Source organism: Balaenoptera ricei, chromosome 2 (assembly GCF_028023285.1).
Source record: "Balaenoptera ricei isolate mBalRic1 chromosome 2, mBalRic1.hap2, whole genome shotgun sequence".
NCBI classification, from domain to species: Eukaryota; Metazoa; Chordata; class Mammalia; order Artiodactyla; family Balaenopteridae; genus Balaenoptera; species Balaenoptera ricei.
The window spans coordinates 55,057,235-55,078,760 of NC_082640.1; the positions used below are offsets into that span (position 1 = coordinate 55,057,235).

At 55.2% G+C, this 21,526-nt stretch overlaps 11 non-coding genes across 11 annotated transcripts; all 11 read right to left on the minus strand.

Annotated features, from left to right (window-relative positions):
* Positions 1-2,425: 2,425 nt before the first annotated feature.
* LOC132361849 (small nucleolar RNA SNORD116) lies at positions 2,426-2,517 on the minus strand. Its single transcript, XR_009502114.1, has one exon. It is a non-coding gene; the product is annotated as a small nucleolar RNA SNORD116 (small nucleolar RNA).
* A 389-nt stretch (positions 2,518-2,906) lies between these two features.
* LOC132361225 (small nucleolar RNA SNORD116) lies at positions 2,907-2,998 on the minus strand. The gene has a single exon (XR_009501532.1). It is a non-coding gene; the product is annotated as a small nucleolar RNA SNORD116 (small nucleolar RNA).
* A 2,448-nt stretch (positions 2,999-5,446) lies between these two features.
* Positions 5,447-5,538, minus strand: LOC132361512 (small nucleolar RNA SNORD116). The gene has a single exon (XR_009501797.1). It is a non-coding gene; the product is annotated as a small nucleolar RNA SNORD116 (small nucleolar RNA).
* Positions 5,539-7,963: 2,425 nt separating this feature from the next.
* Positions 7,964-8,055, minus strand: LOC132361850 (small nucleolar RNA SNORD116). The gene has a single exon (XR_009502115.1). It is a non-coding gene; the product is annotated as a small nucleolar RNA SNORD116 (small nucleolar RNA).
* A 389-nt stretch (positions 8,056-8,444) lies between these two features.
* On the minus strand, positions 8,445-8,536 carry LOC132361226 (small nucleolar RNA SNORD116). The gene has a single exon (XR_009501533.1). It is a non-coding gene; the product is annotated as a small nucleolar RNA SNORD116 (small nucleolar RNA).
* Positions 8,537-10,984: 2,448 nt separating this feature from the next.
* LOC132361513 (small nucleolar RNA SNORD116) lies at positions 10,985-11,076 on the minus strand. The gene has a single exon (XR_009501798.1). It is a non-coding gene; the product is annotated as a small nucleolar RNA SNORD116 (small nucleolar RNA).
* Positions 11,077-13,501: 2,425 nt separating this feature from the next.
* On the minus strand, positions 13,502-13,593 carry LOC132360956 (small nucleolar RNA SNORD116). Its single transcript, XR_009501273.1, has one exon. It is a non-coding gene; the product is annotated as a small nucleolar RNA SNORD116 (small nucleolar RNA).
* A 389-nt stretch (positions 13,594-13,982) lies between these two features.
* Positions 13,983-14,074, minus strand: LOC132361227 (small nucleolar RNA SNORD116). Its single transcript, XR_009501534.1, has one exon. It is a non-coding gene; the product is annotated as a small nucleolar RNA SNORD116 (small nucleolar RNA).
* A 2,448-nt stretch (positions 14,075-16,522) lies between these two features.
* On the minus strand, positions 16,523-16,614 carry LOC132361514 (small nucleolar RNA SNORD116). Its single transcript, XR_009501799.1, has one exon. It is a non-coding gene; the product is annotated as a small nucleolar RNA SNORD116 (small nucleolar RNA).
* Positions 16,615-19,042: 2,428 nt separating this feature from the next.
* LOC132361851 (small nucleolar RNA SNORD116) lies at positions 19,043-19,134 on the minus strand. Its single transcript, XR_009502116.1, has one exon. It is a non-coding gene; the product is annotated as a small nucleolar RNA SNORD116 (small nucleolar RNA).
* Positions 19,135-19,523: 389 nt separating this feature from the next.
* LOC132361358 (small nucleolar RNA SNORD116) lies at positions 19,524-19,615 on the minus strand. Its single transcript, XR_009501661.1, has one exon. It is a non-coding gene; the product is annotated as a small nucleolar RNA SNORD116 (small nucleolar RNA).
* Between the last annotated feature and the right edge of the window lie 1,911 nt (positions 19,616-21,526).

Here is a 21,526-nt window from a genome sequence, read left to right on the forward strand (position 1 = left end):
AAGCACATGCTCAAACGGTGGACATGCAAAGTTGCAGATTCCACCATGGGACGGCCAGCGAGCTGAATCATATCAGCGTACGGAAGTGGCCAGAGCCGAGCCACGGGTCAGGAAATGCAGCCAGTTCTCAGGGCATCAAAGCTCGTGTTCCCCGAGAAAAGACCAGAAGGTGAGGGTGTAGCCCCGGTGCACACGTTCCCATCGCCAAACCTTTAGGTTTAGCAAAGAAGTGTCGCTTACCGCAACAAGGGTTAAAGCAGGATCCTCATGGAATGCACGCCAACACCCCTCTGAGACTCCTTCGGCTGGCCTCGCCTTGCCACACCGTCCTCACTTCAACGGGTATCAGGGATTATACGGATGGCCCCAGGCTGCTGCTGGCATTCCTTCCCTGGCATTCCACCTGGCTCGGCGTGAGAGAACACACGCATGCTTGAGGAGGGTGCACAGGCGCACCGAGGGAAAGGGCGATACCACCCAGCATTGTGTGTTCTATCTCTCCTCAACATTTCATTTACTGTCCATCTTGCCTGTGTGTCCGCAGGCAAACGTGAAAGCATCGTGGCACTGGCGCCTTCAGAGCATGCGGCCATCAGGACAAAGAGTGCCACCGACCAACAACCCCCTGGTCTCGGGCCCTGAAATTCCTCTCCTGAGCAATCTGCCCTCCATCACAGCAAAAGGATGTCTTCCTGATCCCCTGAGACACCCTCAGGACAACTGTGCCCCCTCAGCCTAAGAGCAAGTGCCCTCTATGGGAACAAACACGCGTTTGGCCCTTATGATTAAACACAGTGGACACGCCCTCAAGGGGAGAGATCTTCCATAAGGGAAGGGCCCTTGGCTGAATAAGACGACCTCCATCAAAAGCGGCTCGAAGGGACCCGTGACAAAGGGCACCTGAAGAACCCCTGGACTGATCAAGGGAGACTCACCAGCAGGCATACTTCCTGGTCTCCTGCCAAGCCAGAGGAACTTCCCTAGGACCGCAACCAAAGCTAATGGCAAGGGAGCCATTCCAATGCCCAAAATGGCGGGCCAAACACTTGCAGCAACTGGGTAACTTATCGTAGCACCTTGCACATTCGCATTCTTCCCTTCAAGGACAAGACCTTGGAGAAACCATGAGACCCAGGTCCTCCAGAACCAACGTGTCACCCACAGCCGTGCAATGAGAGAACGCACCCAACATCGTGGACCCTTGAACCGGCATGGCTTCTCTGGCTTGAAGCCATGCATGCTGGAGATCACAGGCTCGCAGCACCAGAAGGTGGCAGGACAAAATGACCCCTGCAGCACACATTCACTCCAGCCCTTAAACCTGTAGCGTTGCCTTGGCGGCCGACTCCCTTCTTACTGCATGGTTGGGCCCAAAGACCTCCGGGAAGAGCTCCAAACCTCAGGGAATGCTATGCCGACCTGGTATAGCAATGACGCTGGGCTGTCCTAAGGAACACCTTAACATCCTCAACATAGGGGCAATGAGGCCACACAGGGACAAAACATCCCAACGGCTCCAAATCGGTCCCAGTGAGAAGACACCATACTGTGCCGTGAAGGCACCATTCGCTGGAACAAGGACCCGCCGTGAAGCACATTGAGAAAGGAGAGGAAAAGGTTGGGATGGTCCACGAATGTGCACCTGTATTCCTTCCCTACACGGGGCTCCAAATGCTCCTGAAGATATCCCAAAAGAGTTCCGGGAATCCTATGTCCACCGACATATCCACCCATACCGATCTATCCACCCAACAGTAAGCCTGTGGGCTTAGTCAACACTCTCCCGTGTATTTCCCGCTTGCCTTGCCTTGCTCTCTCCACCAGGATCCAAACGAATCCACCCCTCACCTAAGTAGCTTGATATCCCCTGGATTTGCCTAAGGCACTTTGCAAACTCTCCACACACAACACACAAGCAGGACACAACCCAAGGAGGCGCCATCAGCGTCGCCCAAATCCCGGGGACAGTGGCCCATTTGATTTCCCCCGACCATCAGGGCAAACCTGAACTATATCCCACCTCCCAAGCTGAACCTGACATAGACGCCTGGCCTGGCCAGGACTCCTTCTCTGACCCTGAGTGCAGAGACTTCTGTTTCCTTGCGGGAACAAGGCAACGACCTGAGCTTGAGGGTGGCCTGTAGATCTCAATGGCAAGCCAGAGGAGTACCAGTGGCTCACGCTTCCTTTCGCACCCGCACGCTGACCGCGGCAGGGGATAGCAGTTCTGGCTAGACTCAGGTGCCCAGAGACGTCAAGTTGTCCTTAGCCTTCCCACGTAGATGGACATCCCAGGCTCCTTTCCACATGGCTCTTTCTGCACGAGAAGCCCGCCACCCTCCACTTGAACAATGTTGCTGCGCACGCCCACAGTAGCAAATGCAACATGGACCTCTCCCTAATTTTCCTTTGGGAGCCACGTGCTGGACCTCAGTTAGGATGAGAAGACGGTAGGTATTGCTCATTCATTTTGTTTAGATTTCCAAGGAATGCATTTATGGGAGTCATCACTGATCCACGCTCCTGCTCAAAGGCTGGACGTGCAAAGTCGCGGACTGTCAGCAAGCTCAATCCTCTCAGCAGTAGGGAGCGGCCAGACTCGAGCCACGGGGCAGGAAGTGCACCCACGTCTCAGGGCATCGGAGCTCGGGTGCCCCAGGAAGAGCCCAGAATGTGACGGTGTAGTCTCGCGGCACAAGTCCCCGTGGCCAAACTTCTAGGTTTCTTCAAAGAAGTTCCGTTTACCCCCACAAGGTTCCTACCAGGAACCTTGTCGAGCCAGAGGCGATGCCCTTGGATCACACAGAAAGCTATTGGCATCGGAGATATTCCAATGCCCAAACTGGCAGGGCATACCCTTGCAGCAACTGGGTTACTTGCCCTGGCGCCTTGTATTTTCGCCCCCAGGCCCGTCAGTGACATGACCGCGGAGAAACCTGAGACCCATTCATTTGTTCAGAGTTCCAAGCAGTGCATTTATGGGAGTCATCATCAATCCACCTGCTCAAAGGCTGCACGTTCAAAGTCGCAGGCTCCAGCGCGGGGCAGCCACCGATCTCAATCATGTCAGCAGTCAGGAGTGGCCAGAGGCGACCCACGGGGCTGCAAATGGAGCTAAGGATCATGGCATCAGATCTGGGGTTCCCCTGCAAGAGCCAAGAAGGTGAGGGTGTAGTCTCAGTGCACAAGTCCCTGTGGCCAAACATCTAGGTTTCTGCAAAGAAGTTCCACTCACCACCACAAGGTTCCTACGAGGATCCTCAAGGACTTCACGCCAAAACCACGCTGAGACTCTTTTGCCTTGACTTGCCTCACCTTGCCGCACTCTCCTCACTTCGCCAGGTATCATGGACTACACAGAGGGCCCAATGCTGCTGCAGGTGTTTGTTCCCTGGCACTCCACCACATGCCTCAGGGTGACAGAACACAGGGATGTTTGAGAAAAGTGAACGGGCGCACAGAGGCAAAGGGTGATACCGCCCACCGATGTGCGCTATATCTCCCCTCAACATTTCATTTGCAGTCCATCATGTCTGTGTGTCCACAGCCAAACGTGAATGCATCGTGGCACAGATGCCTTCAGAGCGCACGGGCATCAGCACAAAGAGCACGGCCGTCCATCAACCCCCCGGTATGGGCCTTGAACTTTCCTGCCTGAGCCACCTCCCCGCCGACACAGCATAAGGATGTCATCCTGAACTGCTGAGACACCCTCAGGGGAACTGGGATTACTCAGCGTAAGAGCCACTGCCCTCTGGGGAACCAAACCACTCCTGGCGCATACGCTTCCACACAATGGATTCACCCTCAAGGGGAAATGTGGTCCCTGAGATCTTCCACAAGGGAACGGCCCTTGGCCAAATGGGACGACCTCCAACAAAAGCAGCTTGTAGGGACCGGTGACAAAACGCACCAGAGGAACTCCTGGACTGAACAATGGAGATTCACCTGCAGCCAGACTTCCTGGCCTGCTGCCAAGACTGGCAAACTACCCTTGGCCCACACACAAAGCTAATGGCATCGGAACCATTCCGACGCCCAACGTGGCGGGGCAAACCCTTGCAGCAATTGTGTAACTTGCAGTGGTGTCTGGTACTTTCACCCTCTGGGCCCATCAGTGACGTGACATTGGGGAAACCCTGAGGCCCAGGTCCTCTACAAGCAACTTGTTACCCACAGCCATGCAACGACAGAACCCAGACAACAGCCTAGACACTTGAACCGGTATGACTTGTCTAGCCTGTGGCCAGGCTCGCCGGTTACCACAGTCTCGACGCACCAGCGGGTGGCAGGAAAAATGACACCCACACCACACATCCTCTCCTGCCCTTAAACCTGCAGCCTTTCCTTGGCAGCCAACTCCCTTGTTTCTGCACGGTTGCACCCAATGACCTCCGGGTAGAGCTCCAATCCTCAGGGAACGCTATGTGGGCCGGGTATAGAAACGATGCCTGGCTGTCCTCAGGAACACCTTCACATCTTCAACACAGGGGGAACGTGGTCAGACAGGGACAAAACACCCCAAGGCCTCCAAATCGGCCCCCATGAGGAGACACCATACTGTGCCATGAAGGCAACCATTCGCTGGCACAAGAACCCGCCATGAAGCAAATCGACCAGGGAGAGGAAAGAGGCGGGACAGTCCACAAATGTGCTCCCGTATTCCCTCCCTACACGTGCCTCCAGATGCTCCTGAGGGAATCCCAAATGTGTTCCGGGAACCCCATGGCCACCGTCGATCTATCCACCCACCAGTAAACCTGTGGGCTTAGCCAGCCATCTCACGTGTCTCTTTCACTCGCCTTGCCTTACTCTCTCTCCACCGGGATCCCAACGTGTCACGGCAAGATGCCAGAGCCACCCCTCACCAAAGAAGCTTGCCGTGACCAAGTTTGTCTAAGGCATTTTCCAGCCCCTTCACACAGCACACACAAGCAGGACACAACCCGAGGAGGAGCCATCAGATTGGCCAAACTCCCAGGAACAGTGGCCCATTTGATTTCTCCCCTCATCAGGAGAAACCTAAACTGCATCTGGTCTCCCAAGCAGAACATGACAAAGAAGCCTGCCCTAGGCCTGGAATCCTGTTCTGACCCTGAGCCTACAGACTTCTGTTTCTTTGAGGCCACAAGGCAATGACCAGCAGGTGGGGGCAGCCTGTAGAACTCAAGTGCAGGTGGCAGGACGAGCAATGGCTCACGCTTCCTCTCCTACCTGCATGCTGAACCGTGGCAGGGGACAGCAGTCCTGGCTAGACCAAGGAACCCAGAGACGGCACGCTGTCCCAAGCCTTCCCACCTTGATTGGCATCCCAGGCTCCTTTCCCAATGGCTCTTCTCCCCAGGAGATGACCACAACCCTCAACTTGAACAACGTGGCTGTAGACACCCACGGCCGCAAATGCAACGTGAACCTCTCCCTACTTTCCTTTGGGGAGCCACGTGCTGGACCTCAGTTCCAACGAGGAGACGGTAGGGATTTCTCACTCATTTTGTTCAGATTTCCAAGGAATGCATTTGTGGGAGTCATCATCGATCCAAGCACATGCTCAAACGGTGGACATGCAAAGTTGCAGATTCCACCATGGGACGGCCAGCGAGCTGAATCATATCAGCGTACGGAAGTGGCCAGAGCCGAGCCACGGGTCAGGAAATGCAGCCAGTTCTCAGGGCATCAAAGCTCGTGTTCCCCGAGAAAAGACCAGAAGGTGAGGGTGTAGCCCCGGTGCACACGTTCCCATCGCCAAACCTTTAGGTTTAGCAAAGAAGTGTCGCTTACCGCAACAAGGGTTAAAGCAGGATCCTCATGGAATGCACGCCAACACCCCTCTGAGACTCCTTCGGCTGGCCTCGCCTTGCCACACCGTCCTCACTTCAACGGGTATCAGGGATTATACGGATGGCCCCAGGCTGCTGCTGGCATTCCTTCCCTGGCATTCCACCTGGCTCGGCGTGAGAGAACACACGCATGCTTGAGGAGGGTGCACAGGCGCACCGAGGGAAAGGGCGATACCACCCAGCATTGTGTGTTCTATCTCTCCTCAACATTTCATTTACTGTCCATCTTGCCTGTGTGTCCGCAGGCAAACGTGAAAGCATCGTGGCACTGGCGCCTTCAGAGCATGCGGCCATCAGGACAAAGAGTGCCACCGACCAACAACCCCCTGGTCTCGGGCCCTGAAATTCCTCTCCTGAGCAATCTGCCCTCCATCACAGCAAAAGGATGTCTTCCTGATCCCCTGAGACACCCTCAGGACAACTGTGCCCCCTCAGCCTAAGAGCAAGTGCCCTCTATGGGAACAAACACGCGTTTGGCCCTTATGATTAAACACAGTGGACACGCCCTCAAGGGGAGAGATCTTCCATAAGGGAAGGGCCCTTGGCTGAATAAGACGACCTCCATCAAAAGCGGCTCGAAGGGACCCGTGACAAAGGGCACCTGAAGAACCCCTGGACTGATCAAGGGAGACTCACCAGCAGGCATACTTCCTGGTCTCCTGCCAAGCCAGAGGAACTTCCCTAGGACCGCAACCAAAGCTAATGGCAAGGGAGCCATTCCAATGCCCAAAATGGCGGGCCAAACACTTGCAGCAACTGGGTAACTTATCGTAGCACCTTGCACATTCGCATTCTTCCCTTCAAGGACAAGACCTTGGAGAAACCATGAGACCCAGGTCCTCCAGAACCAACGTGTCACCCACAGCCGTGCAATGAGAGAACGCACCCAACATCGTGGACCCTTGAACCGGCATGGCTTCTCTGGCTTGAAGCCATGCATGCTGGAGATCACAGGCTCGCAGCACCAGAAGGTGGCAGGACAAAATGACCCCTGCAGCACACATTCACTCCAGCCCTTAAACCTGTAGCGTTGCCTTGGCGGCCGACTCCCTTCTTACTGCATGGTTGGGCCCAAAGACCTCCGGGAAGAGCTCCAAACCTCAGGGAATGCTATGCCGACCTGGTATAGCAATGACGCTGGGCTGTCCTAAGGAACACCTTAACATCCTCAACATAGGGGCAATGAGGCCACACAGGGACAAAACATCCCAACGGCTCCAAATCGGTCCCAGTGAGAAGACACCATACTGTGCCGTGAAGGCACCATTCGCTGGAACAAGGACCCGCCGTGAAGCACATTGAGAAAGGAGAGGAAAAGGTTGGGATGGTCCACGAATGTGCACCTGTATTCCTTCCCTACACGGGGCTCCAAATGCTCCTGAAGATATCCCAAAAGAGTTCCGGGAATCCTATGTCCACCGACATATCCACCCATACCGATCTATCCACCCAACAGTAAGCCTGTGGGCTTAGTCAACACTCTCCCGTGTATTTCCCGCTTGCCTTGCCTTGCTCTCTCCACCAGGATCCAAACGAATCCACCCCTCACCTAAGTAGCTTGATATCCCCTGGATTTGCCTAAGGCACTTTGCAAACTCTCCACACACAACACACAAGCAGGACACAACCCAAGGAGGCGCCATCAGCGTCGCCCAAATCCCGGGGACAGTGGCCCATTTGATTTCCCCCGATCATCAGGGCAAACCTAAACTATATCCCACCTCCCAAGCTGAACCTGACATAGACGCCTGGCCTGGCCAGGACTCCTTCTCTGACCCTGAGTGCAGAGACTTCTGTTTCCTTGCGGGAACAAGGCAACGACCTGAGCTTGAGGGTGGCCTGTAGATCTCAATGGCAAGCCAGAGGAGTACCAGTGGCTCACGCTTCCTTTCGCACCCGCACGCTGACCGCGGCAGGGGATAGCAGTTCTGGCTAGACTCAGGTGCCCAGAGACGTCAAGTTGTCCTTAGCCTTCCCACGTAGATGGACATCCCAGGCTCCTTTCCACATGGCTCTTTCTGCACGAGAAGCCCGCCACCCTCCACTTGAACAATGTTGCTGCGCACGCCCACAGTAGCAAATGCAACATGGACCTCTCCCTAATTTTCCTTTGGGAGCCACGTGCTGGACCTCAGTTAGGATGAGAAGACGGTAGGTATTGCTCATTCATTTTGTTTAGATTTCCAAGGAATGCATTTATGGGAGTCATCACTGATCCACGCTCCTGCTCAAAGGCTGGACGTGCAAAGTCGCGGACTGTCAGCAAGCTCAATCCTCTCAGCAGTAGGGAGCGGCCAGACTCGAGCCACGGGGCAGGAAGTGCACCCACGTCTCAGGGCATCGGAGCTCGGGTGCCCCAGGAAGAGCCCAGAATGTGACGGTGTAGTCTCGCGGCACAAGTCCCCGTGGCCAAACTTCTAGGTTTCTTCAAAGAAGTTCCGTTTACCCCCACAAGGTTCCTACCAGGAACCTTGTCGAGCCAGAGGCGATGCCCTTGGATCACACAGAAAGCTATTGGCATCGGAGATATTCCAATGCCCAAACTGGCAGGGCATACCCTTGCAGCAACTGGGTTACTTGCCCTGGCGCCTTGTATTTTCGCCCCCAGGCCCGTCAGTGACATGACCGCGGAGAAACCTGAGACCCATTCATTTGTTCAGAGTTCCAAGCAGTGCATTTATGGGAGTCATCATCAATCCACCTGCTCAAAGGCTGCACGTTCAAAGTCGCAGGCTCCAGCGCAGGGCAGCCACCGATCTCAATCATGTCAGCAGTCAGGAGTGGCCAGAGGCGACCCACGGGGCTGCAAATGGAGCTAAGGATCATGGCATCAGATCTGGGGTTCCCCTGCAAGAGCCAAGAAGGTGAGGGTGTAGTCTCAGTGCACAAGTCCCTGTGGCCAAACATCTAGGTTTCTGCAAAGAAGTTCCACTCACCACCACAAGGTTCCTACGAGGATCCTCAAGGACTTCACGCCAAAACCACGCTGAGACTCTTTTGCCTTGACTTGCCTCACCTTGCCGCACTCTCCTCACTTCGCCAGGTATCATGGACTACACAGAGGGCCCAATGCTGCTGCAGGTGTTTGTTCCCTGGCACTCCACCACATGCCTCAGGGTGACAGAACACAGGGATGTTTGAGAAAAGTGAACGGGCGCACAGAGGCAAAGGGTGATACCGCCCACCGATGTGCGCTATATCTCCCCTCAACATTTCATTTGCAGTCCATCATGTCTGTGTGTCCACAGCCAAACGTGAATGCATCGTGGCACAGATGCCTTCAGAGCGCACGGGCATCAGCACAAAGAGCACGGCCGTCCATCAACCCCCCGGTATGGGCCTTGAACTTTCCTGCCTGAGCCACCTCCCCGCCGACACAGCATAAGGATGTCATCCTGAACTGCTGAGACACCCTCAGGGGAACTGGGATTACTCAGCGTAAGAGCCACTGCCCTCTGGGGAACCAAACCACTCCTGGCGCATACGCTTCCACACAATGGATTCACCCTCAAGGGGAAATGTGGTCCCTGAGATCTTCCACAAGGGAACGGCCCTTGGCCAAATGGGACGACCTCCAACAAAAGCAGCTTGTAGGGACCGGTGACAAAACGCACCAGAGGAACTCCTGGACTGAACAATGGAGATTCACCTGCAGCCAGACTTCCTGGCCTGCTGCCAAGACTGGCAAACTACCCTTGGCCCACACACAAAGCTAATGGCATCGGAACCATTCCGACGCCCAACGTGGCGGGGCAAACCCTTGCAGCAATTGTGTAACTTGCAGTGGTGTCTGGTACTTTCACCCTCTGGGCCCATCAGTGACGTGACATTGGGGAAACCCTGAGGCCCAGGTCCTCTACAAGCAACTTGTTACCCACAGCCATGCAACGACAGAACCCAGACAACAGCCTAGACACTTGAACCGGTATGACTTGTCTAGCCTGTGGCCAGGCTCGCCGGTTACCACAGTCTCGACGCACCAGCGGGTGGCAGGAAAAATGACACCCACACCACACATCCTCTCCTGCCCTTAAACCTGCAGCCTTTCCTTGGCAGCCAACTCCCTTGTTTCTGCACGGTTGCACCCAATGACCTCCGGGTAGAGCTCCAATCCTCAGGGAACGCTATGTGGGCCGGGTATAGAAACGATGCCGGGCTGTCCTCAGGAACACCTTCACATCTTCAACACAGGGGGAACGTGGTCAGACAGGGACAAAACACCCCAAGGCCTCCAAATCGGCCCCCATGAGGAGACACCATACTGTGCCATGAAGGCAACCATTCGCTGGCACAAGAACCCGCCATGAAGCAAATCGACCAGGGAGAGGAAAGAGGCGGGACAGTCCACAAATGTGCTCCCGTATTCCCTCCCTACACGTGCCTCCAGATGCTCCTGAGGGAATCCCAAATGTGTTCCGGGAACCCCATGGCCACCGTCGATCTATCCACCCACCAGTAAACCTGTGGGCTTAGCCAGCCATCTCACGTGTCTCTTTCACTCGCCTTGCCTTACTCTCTCTCCACCGGGATCCCAACGTGTCACGGCAAGATGCCAGAGCCACCCCTCACCAAAGAAGCTTGCCGTGACCAAGTTTGTCTAAGGCATTTTCCAGCCCCTTCACACAGCACACACAAGCAGGACACAACCCGAGGAGGAGCCATCAGATTGGCCAAACTCCCAGGAACAGTGGCCCATTTGATTTCTCCCCTCATCAGGAGAAACCTAAACTGCATCTGGTCTCCCAAGCAGAACATGACAAAGAAGCCTGCCCTAGGCCTGGAATCCTGTTCTGACCCTGAGCCTACAGACTTCTGTTTCTTTGAGGCCACAAGGCAATGACCAGCAGGTGGGGGCAGCCTGTAGAACTCAAGTGCAGGTGGCAGGACGAGCAATGGCTCACGCTTCCTCTCCTACCTGCATGCTGAACCGTGGCAGGGGACAGCAGTCCTGGCTAGACCAAGGAACCCAGAGACGGCACGCTGTCCCAAGCCTTCCCACCTTGATTGGCATCCCAGGCTCCTTTCCCAATGGCTCTTCTCCCCAGGAGATGACCACAACCCTCAACTTGAACAACGTGGCTGTAGACACCCACGGCCGCAAATGCAACGTGAACCTCTCCCTACTTTCCTTTGGGGAGCCACGTGCTGGACCTCAGTTCCAACGAGGAGACGGTAGGGATTTCTCACTCATTTTGTTCAGATTTCCAAGGAATGCATTTGTGGGAGTCATCATCGATCCAAGCACATGCTCAAACGGTGGACATGCAAAGTTGCAGATTCCACCATGGGACGGCCAGCGAGCTGAATCATATCAGCGTACGGAAGTGGCCAGAGCCGAGCCACGGGTCAGGAAATGCAGCCAGTTCTCAGGGCATCAAAGCTCGTGTTCCCCGAGAAAAGACCAGAAGGTGAGGGTGTAGCCCCGGTGCACACGTTCCCATCGCCAAACCTTTAGGTTTAGCAAAGAAGTGTCGCTTACCGCAACAAGGGTTAAAGCAGGATCCTCATGGAATGCACGCCAACACCCCTCTGAGACTCCTTCGGCTGGCCTCGCCTTGCCACACCGTCCTCACTTCAACGGGTATCAGGGATTATACGGATGGCCCCAGGCTGCTGCTGGCATTCCTTCCCTGGCATTCCACCTGGCTCGGCGTGAGAGAACACACGCATGCTTGAGGAGGGTGCACAGGCGCACCGAGGGAAAGGGCGATACCACCCAGCATTGTGTGTTCTATCTCTCCTCAACATTTCATTTACTGTCCATCTTGCCTGTGTGTCCGCAGGCAAACGTGAAAGCATCGTGGCACTGGCGCCTTCAGAGCATGCGGCCATCAGGACAAAGAGTGCCACCGACCAACAACCCCCTGGTCTCGGGCCCTGAAATTCCTCTCCTGAGCAATCTGCCCTCCATCACAGCAAAAGGATGTCTTCCTGATCCCCTGAGACACCCTCAGGACAACTGTGCCCCCTCAGCCTAAGAGCAAGTGCCCTCTATGGGAACAAACACGCGTTTGGCCCTTATGATTAAACACAGTGGACACGCCCTCAAGGGGAGAGATCTTCCATAAGGGAAGGGCCCTTGGCTGAATAAGACGACCTCCATCAAAAGCGGCTCGAAGGGACCCGTGACAAAGGGCACCTGAAGAACCCCTGGACTGATCAAGGGAGACTCACCAGCAGGCATACTTCCTGGTCTCCTGCCAAGCCAGAGGAACTTCCCTAGGACCGCAACCAAAGCTAATGGCAAGGGAGCCATTCCAATGCCCAAAATGGCGGGCCAAACACTTGCAGCAACTGGGTAACTTATCGTAGCACCTTGCACATTCGCATTCTTCCCTTCAAGGACAAGACCTTGGAGAAACCATGAGACCCAGGTCCTCCAGAACCAACGTGTCACCCACAGCCGTGCAATGAGAGAACGCACCCAACATCGTGGACCCTTGAACCGGCATGGCTTCTCTGGCTTGAAGCCATGCATGCTGGAGATCACAGGCTCGCAGCACCAGAAGGTGGCAGGACAAAATGACCCCTGCAGCACACATTCACTCCAGCCCTTAAACCTGTAGCGTTGCCTTGGCGGCCGACTCCCTTCTTACTGCATGGTTGGGCCCAAAGACCTCCGGGAAGAGCTCCAAACCTCAGGGAATGCTATGCCGACCTGGTATAGCAATGACGCTGGGCTGTCCTAAGGAACACCTTAACATCCTCAACATAGGGGCAATGAGGCCACACAGGGACAAAACATCCCAACGGCTCCAAATCGGTCCCAGTGAGAAGACACCATACTGTGCCGTGAAGGCACCATTCGCTGGAACAAGGACCCGCCGTGAAGCACATTGAGAAAGGAGAGGAAAAGGTTGGGATGGTCCACGAATGTGCACCTGTATTCCTTCCCTACACGGGGCTCCAAATGCTCCTGAAGATATCCCAAAAGAGTTCCGGGAATCCTATGTCCACCGACATATCCACCCATACCGATCTATCCACCCAACAGTAAGCCTGTGGGCTTAGTCAACACTCTCCCGTGTATTTCCCGCTTGCCTTGCCTTGCTCTCTCCACCAGGATCCAAACGAATCCACCCCTCACCTAAGTAGCTTGATATCCCCTGGATTTGCCTAAGGCACTTTGCAAACTCTCCACACACAACACACAAGCAGGACACAACCCAAGGAGGCGCCATCAGCGTCGCCCAAATCCCGGGGACAGTGGCCCATTTGATTTCCCCCGATCATCAGGGCAAACCTAAACTATATCCCACCTCCCAAGCTGAACCTGACATAGACGCCTGGCCTGGCCAGGACTCCTTCTCTGACCCTGAGTGCAGAGACTTCTGTTTCCTTGCGGGAACAAGGCAACGACCTGAGCTTGAGGGTGGCCTGTAGATCTCAATGGCAAGCCAGAGGAGTACCAGTGGCTCACGCTTCCTTTCGCACCCGCACGCTGACCGCGGCAGGGGATAGCAGTTCTGGCTAGACTCAGGTGCCCAGAGACGTCAAGTTGTCCTTAGCCTTCCCACGTAGATGGACATCCCAGGCTCCTTTCCACATGGCTCTTTCTGCACGAGAAGCCCGCCACCCTCCACTTGAACAATGTTGCTGCGCACGCCCACAGTAGCAAATGCAACATGGACCTCTCCCTAATTTTCCTTTGGGAGCCACGTGCTGGACCTCAGTTAGGATGAGAAGACGGTAGGTATTGCTCATTCATTCTGTTTAGATTTCCAAGGAATGCATTTATGGGAGTCCTCACTGATCCACGCTCCTGCTCAAAGGCTGGACATGCAAAGTCGCGGACTGTCAGCAAGCTCAATCCTCTCAGCAGTAGGGAGCGGCCAGACTCGAGCCACGGGGCAGGAAGTGCACCCACGTCTCAGGGCATCGGAGCTCGGGTGCCCCAGGAAGAGCCCAGAATGTGACGGTGTAGTCTCGTGGCACAAGTCCCCGTGGCCAAACTTCTAGGTTTCTTCAAAGAAGTTCCGTTTACCACCACAAGGTTTCTACCAGGAACCTTGTCGAGCCAGAGGCGATGCCCTTGGATCACACAGAAAGCTATTGGCATCGGAGATATTCCAATGCCCAAACTGGCAGGGCAAACCCTTGCAGCAACTGGGTTACTTGCCCTGGCGCCTTGTATTTTCGCCCCCAGGCCCGTCAGTGACATGACCGCGGAGAAACCTGAGACCCATTCATTTGTTCAGAGTTCCAAGCAGTGCATTTATGGGAGTCATCATCAATCCACCTGCTCAAAGGCTGCACGTTCAAAGTCGCAGGCTCCACTGCGGGGCAGCCACCGATCTCAATCATGTCAGCAGTCAGGAGTGGCCAGAGGCGACCCACGGGGCTGCAAATGGAGCTAAGGATCATGGCATCAGATCTGGGGTTCCCCTGCAAGAGCCAAGAAGGTGAGGGTGTAGTCTCAGTGCACAAGTCCCCGTGGCCAAACATCTAGGTTTCTGCAAAGAAGTTCCACTCACCACCACAAGGTTCCTACGAGGAGCCTCAAGGACTTCACGCCAGAACCACGCTGAGACTCTTTTGCCTTGACTTGCCTCACCTTGCCGCACTCTCCTCACTTCGCCAGGTATCATGGACTATACAGAGGGCCCAATGTTGCTGCAGGTGTTTGTTCCCTGGCACTCCACCACATGCCTCAGGGTGACAGAACACAGGGATGTTTGAGAAAAGTGAACGGGCGCACAGACGCAAAGGGTGATACCACCCACCGACGTGCGCTATATCTCCCCTCAACATTTCATTTGCAGTCCATCATGTCTGTGTGTCCACAGCCAAACGTGAATGCATCGTGGCACAGATGCCTTCAGAGCGCACGGGCATCAGCACAAAGAGCACAGTCGTCCATCAACGCCCCGGTATGGGCCTTGAACTTTCCTGCCTGAGCCACCTCCCCGCCGACACAGCATAAGGATGTCATCCTGAACTGCTGAGACACCCTCAGGGGAACTGGGATTACTCAGCGTAAAAGCCACTGCCCTCTGGGGAACCAAACCACTCCTGGCGCATACGCTTCCACACAATGGATTCACCCGCAAGGGGAAATGTGGTCCCTGAGATCTTCCACAAGGGAACAGCCCTTGGCCAAATGGGACGACCTCCAACAAAAGCAGCTTGTAGGGACCGGTGACAAAACGCACCAGAGGAACTCCTGGACTGAACAATGGAGATTCACCTGCAGCCAGACTTCCTGGCCTGCTGCCAAGACTGGCAACCTACCCTTGGCCCACACACAAAGCTAATGGCATCGGAACCATTCCGACGCCCAACGTGGCGGGGCAAACCCTTGCAGCAATTGTGTAACTTGCAGTGGTGTCTGGTACTTTCACCCTCTGGGCCCATCAGTGACGTGACATTGGGGAAACCCTGAGGCCCAGGTCCTCTACAAGCAACTTGTTACCCACAGCCATGCAACGACAGAACCCAGACAACAGCCTAGACACTTGAACCGGTATGACTTGTCTAGCCTGTGGCCAGGCTCGCCGGTTACCACAGTCTCGACGCACCAGTGGGTGGCAGGAAAAATGACACCCACACCACACATCCTCTCCTGCCCTTAAACCTGCAGCCTTTCCTTGGCAGCCAACTCCCTTGTTTCTGCACGGTTGCACCCAATGACCTCCGGGTAGAGCTCCAATCCTCAGGGAACGCTATGTGGGCCGGGTATAGAAACGATGCCTGGCTGTCCTCAGGAACACCTTCACATCTTCAACACAGGGGGAACGTGGTCAGACAGGGACAAAACACCCCAAGGCCTCCAAATCGGCCCCCATGAGGAGACACCATACTGTGCCATGAAGGCAACCATTCGCTGGCACAAGAACCCGCCATGAAGCAAATCGACCAGGGAGAGGAAAGAGGCGGGACAGTCCACAAATGTGCTCCCGTATTCCCTCCCTACACGTGCCTCCAGATGCTCCTGAGGGAATCCCAAATGTGTTCCGGGAACCCCATGGCCACCGTCGATCTATCCACCCACCAGTAAACCTGTGGGCTTAGCCAGCCATCTCACGTGTCTCTTTCACTCGCCTTGCCTTACTCTCTCTCCACCGGGATCCCAACGTGTCACGGCAAGATGCCAGAGCCACCCCTCACCAAAGCAGCTTGCCGTGACCAAGTTTGACTAAGGCATTTTCCAGCCCCTTCACACAGCACACACAAGCAGGACACAACCCGAGGAGGAGCCATCAGATTGGCCAAACTCCCAGGAACAGTGGCCCATTTGATTTCTCCCCTCATCAGGAGAAACCTAAACTGTATCTGGTCTCCCAAGCAGAACATGATAAAGAAGCCTGCCCTAGGCCTGGAATCCTGTTCTGACCCTGAGCCTACAGACTTCTGTTTCTTTGAGGCCACAAGGCAATGACCAGCAGGTGGGGGCAGCCTGTAGAACTCAAGTGCAGGTGGCAGGACGAGCAATGGCTCACACTTCCTCTCCTACCTGCATGCTGAACCATGGCAGGGGACAGCAGTCCTGGCTAGACCAAGGAACCCAGAGACGGCACGCTGTCCCAAGCCTTCCCACCTGGATTGGCATCCCAGGCTCCTTTCCCAATGGCTCTTCTCCCCAGGAGATGACCACAACCCTCAACTTGAACAACGTGGCTGTAGACACCCACGGCCGCAAATGCAACGTGAACCTCTCCCTACTTTCCTTTGGGGAGCCACGTGCTGGACCTCAGTTCCAACGAGGAGACGGTAGGGATTTCTCACTCATTTTGTTCAGATTTCCAAGGAATGCATTTGTGGGAGTCATCATCGATCCAAGCACATGCTCAAACGGTGGACATGCAAAGTTGCAGATTCCACCATGGGACGGCCAGCGAGCTGAATCATATCAGCGTACGGAAGTGGCCAGCAGAGCCGAGCCACGGGTCAGGAAATGCAGCCAGTTGTCAGGGCATCAAAGCTCGTGTTCCCCGAGAAAAGACCAGAAGGTGAGGGTGTAGCCCCGGTGCACACGTTCCCATCGCCAAACCTTTAGGTTTAGCAAAGAAGTGTCGCTTACCGCAACAAGGGTTAAAGCAGGATCCTCATGGAATGCACGCCAACACCCCTCTGAGACTCCTTCGGCTGGCCTCGCCTTGCCACACCGTCCTCACTTCAACGGGTATCAGGGATTATACGGATGGCCCCAGGCTGCTGCTGGCATTCCTTCCCTGGCATTCCACCTGGCTCGGCGTGAGAGAACACACGCATGCTTGAGGAGGGTGCACAGGCGCACCGAGGGAAAGGGCGATACCACCCAGCATTGTGTGTTCTATCTCTCCTCAACATTTCATTTACTGTCCATCTTGCCTGTGTGTCCACAGGCAAACGTGAAAGCATCGTGGCACTGGCGCCTTCAGAGCGTGCGGCCATCAGGACAAAGAGTGCCACCGACCAACAACCCCCTGGTCTCGGGCCCTGAAATTCCTCTCCTGAGCAATCTGCCCTCCATCACAGCAAAAGGATGTCTTCCTGATCCCCTGAGACACCCTCAGGACAACTGTGCCCCCTCAGCCTAAGAGCAAGTGCCCTCTATGGGAACAAACACGCGTTTGGCCCTTATGATTAAGCACAGTGGACACGCCCTCAAGGGGAGAGATCTTCCATAAGGGAAGGGCCCTTGGCTGAATAAGACGACCTCCATCAAAAGCGGCTCGTAGGGACCCGTGACAAAGGGCACCTGAAGAACCCCTGGACTGATCAAGGGAGACTCACCAGCAGGCATACTTCCTGGTCTCCTGCCAAGCCAGAGGAACTTCCCTAGGACCGCAACCAAAGCTAATGGCAAGGGAGCCATTCCAATGCCCAAAATGGCGGGCCAAACACTTGCAGCAACTGGGTAACTTATCGTAGCACCTTGCACATTCGCATTCTCCCCTTCAAGGACAAGACCTTGGAGAAACCATGAGACCCAGGTCCTCCAGAACCAACGTGTCACCCACAGCCGTGCAATGAGAGAACGCACCCAACATCCTGGACCCTTGAACCGGCATGGCTTCTCTGGCTTGAAGCCATGCATGCTGGAGATCACAGGCTCGCAGCACCAGAAGGTGGCAGGACAAAATGACCCCTGCAGCACACATTCACTCCAGCCCTTAAACCTGTAGCGTTGCCTTGGCGGCCGACTCCCTTCTTTCTGCATGGTTGGGCCCAAAGACCTCCGGGAAGAGCTCCAAACCTCAGGGAATGCTATGCCGACCTGGTATAGCAATGACGCTGGGCTGTCCTAAGGAACACCTTAACATCCTCAACATAGGGGCAATGAGGCCACACAGGGACAAAACATCCCAACGGCTCCAAATCGGTCCCAGTGAGAAGACACGATACTGTGCCGTGAAGGCACCATTCGCTGGAACAAGGACCCGCCGTGAAGCACATTGAGAAAGGAGAGGAAAAGGTTGGGATGGTCCACGAATGTGCACCTGTATTCCTTCCCTACACGGGGCTCCAAGTGCTCCTGAAGATATCCCAAAAGAGTTCCGGGAACCCTATGTCCACCGACATATCCACCCATACCGATCTATCCACCCAACAGTAAGCCTGTGGGCTTAGCCAACACTCTCCCGTGTATTTCCCAATCGCCTTGCCTTGCTCTCTCCACCAGGATCCAAACGAATCCACCCCTCACCTAAGTAGCTTGATATCCCCTGGATTTGCCTAAGGCACTTTGCAAACTCTCCACACACAACACACAAGCAGGACACAACCCAAGGAGGCGCCATCAGCGTCGCCCAAATCCCGGGGACAGTGGCCCATTTGATTTCCCCCGACCATCAGGGCAAACCTGAACTATATCCCACCTCCCAAGCTGAACCTGACATAGACGCCTGGCCTGGCCAGGACTCCTTCTCTGACCCTGAGTGCAGAGACTTCTGTTTCCTTGCGGGAACAAGGCAACGACCTGAGCTTGAGGGTGGCCTGTAGATCTCAATGGCAAGCCAGAGGAGTACCAGTGGCTCACGCTTCCTTTCGCACCCGCACGCTGACCGCGGCAGGGGATAGCAGTTCTGGCTAGACTCAGGTGCCCAGAGACGTCAAGTTGTCCTTAGCCTTCCCACGTAGATGGACATCCCAGGCTCCTTTCCACATGGCTCTTTCTGCACGAGAAGCCCGCCACCCTCCACTTGAACAATGTTGCTGCGCACGCCCACAGTAGCAAATGCAACATGGACCTCTCCCTAATTTTCCTTTGGGAGCCACGTGCTGGACCTCAGTTAGGATGAGAAGACGGTAGGTATTGCTCATTCATTTTGTTTAGATTTCCAAGGAATGCATTTATGGGAGTCATCACTGATCCACGCTCCTGCTCAAAGGCTGGACGTGCAAAGTCACGGACTGTCAGCAAGCTCAATCCTCTCAGCAGTAGGGAGCGGCCAGACTCGAGCCACGGGGCAGGAAGTGCACCCACGTCTCAGGGCATCGGAGCTCGGGTGCCCCAGGAAGAGCCCAGAATGTGACGGTGTAGTCTCGCGGCACAAGTCCCCGTGGCCAAACTTCTAGGTTTCTTCAAAGAAGTTCCGTTTACCCCCACAAGGTTCCTACCAGGAACCTTGTCGAGCCAGAGGCGATGCCCTTGGATCACACAGAAAGCTATTGGCATCGGAGATATTCCAATGCCCAAACTGGCAGGGCATACCCTTGCAGCAACTGGGTTACTTGCCCTGGCGCCTTGTATTTTCGCCCCCAGGCCCGTCAGTGACATGACCGCGGAGAAACCTGAGACCCATTCATTTGTTCAGAGTTCCAAGCAGTGCATTTATAGGAGTCATCATCAATCCACCTGCTCAAAGGCTGCACGTTCAAAGTCGCAGGCTCCACCGTGGGGCAGCCACCGATCTCAATCATGTCAGCAGTCAGGAGTGGCCAGAGGCGACCCACGGGGCTGCAAATGGAGCTAAGGATCATGGCATCAGATCTGGGGTTCCCCTGCAAGAGCCAAGAAGGTGAGGGTGTAGTCTCAGTGCACAAGTCCCCGTGGCCAAACATCTAGGTTTCTGCAAAGAAGTTCCACTCACCACCACAAGGTTCCTACGAGGATCCTCAAGGACTTCACGCCAAAACCACGCTGAGACTCTTTTGCCTTGACTTGCCTCACCTTGCCGCACTCTCCTCACTTCGCCAGGTATCATGGACTACACAGAGGGCCCAATGCTGCTGCAGGTGTTTGTTCCCTGGCACTCCACCACATGCCTCAGGGTGACAGAACACAGGGATGTTTGAGAAAAGTGAACGGGCGCACAGAGGCAAAGGGTGATACCGCCCACCGATGTGCGCTATATCTCCCCTCAACATTTCATTTGCAGTCCATCATGTCTGTGTGTCCACAGCCAAACGTGAATGCATCGTGGCACAGATGCCTTCAGAGCGCACGGGCATCAGCACAAAGAGCACGGCCGTCCATCAACCCCCCGGTATGGGCCTTGAACTTTCCTGCCTGAGCCACCTCCCCGCCGACACAGCATAAGGATGTCATCCTGAACTGCTGAGACACCCTCAGGGGAACTGGGATTACTCAGCGTAAGAGCCACTGCCCTCTGGGGAACCAAACCACTCCTGGCGCATACGCTTCCACACAATGGATTCACCCTCAAGGGGAAATGTGGTCCCTGAGATCTTCCACAAGGGAACGGCCCTTGGCCAAATGGGACGACCTCCAACAAAAGCAGCTTGTAGGGACCGGTGACAAAACGCACCAGAGGAACTCCTGGACTGAACAATGGAGATTCACCTGCAGCCAGACTTCCTGGCCTGCTGCCAAGACTGGCAACCTACCCTTGGCCCACACACAAAGCTAATGGCATCGGAACCATTCCGACGCCCAACGTGGCGGGGCAAACCCTTGCAGCAATTGTGTAACTTGCAGTGGTGTCTGGTACTTTCACCCTCTGGGCCCATCAGTGACGTGACATTGGGGAAACCCTGAGGCCCAGGTCCTCTACAAGCAACTTGTTACCCACAGCCATGCAACGACAGAACCCAGACAACAGCCTAGACACTTGAACCGGTATGACTTGTCTAGCCTGTGGCCAGGCTCGCCGGTTACCACAGTCTCGACGCACCAGCGGGTGGCAGGAAAAATGACACCCACACCACACATCCTCTCCTGCCCTTAAACCTGCAGCCTTTCCTTGGCAGCCAACTCCCTTGTTTCTGCACGGTTGCACCCAATGACCTCCGGGTAGAGCTCCAATCCTCAGGGAACGCTATGTGGGCCGGGTATAGAAACGATGCCTGGCTGTCCTCAGGAACACCTTCACATCTTCAACACAGGGGGAACGTGGTCAGACAGGGACAAAACACCCCAAGGCCTCCAAATCGGCCCCCATGAGGAGACACCATACTGTGCCATGAAGGCAACCATTCGCTGGCACAAGAACCCGCCATGAAGCAAATCGACCAGGGAGAGGAAAGAGGCGGGACAGTCCACAAATGTGCTCCCGTATTCCCTCCCTACACGTGCCTCCAGATGCTCCTGAGGGAATCCCAAATGTGTTCCGGGAACCCCATGGCCACCGTCGATCTATCCACCCACCAGTAAACCTGTGGGCTTAGCCAGCCATCTCACGTGTCTCTTTCACTCGCCTTGCCTTACTCTCTCTCCACCGGGATCCCAACGTGTCACGGCAAGATGCCAGAGCCACCCCTCACCAAAGCAGCTTGCCGTGACCAAGTTTGACTAAGGCATTTTC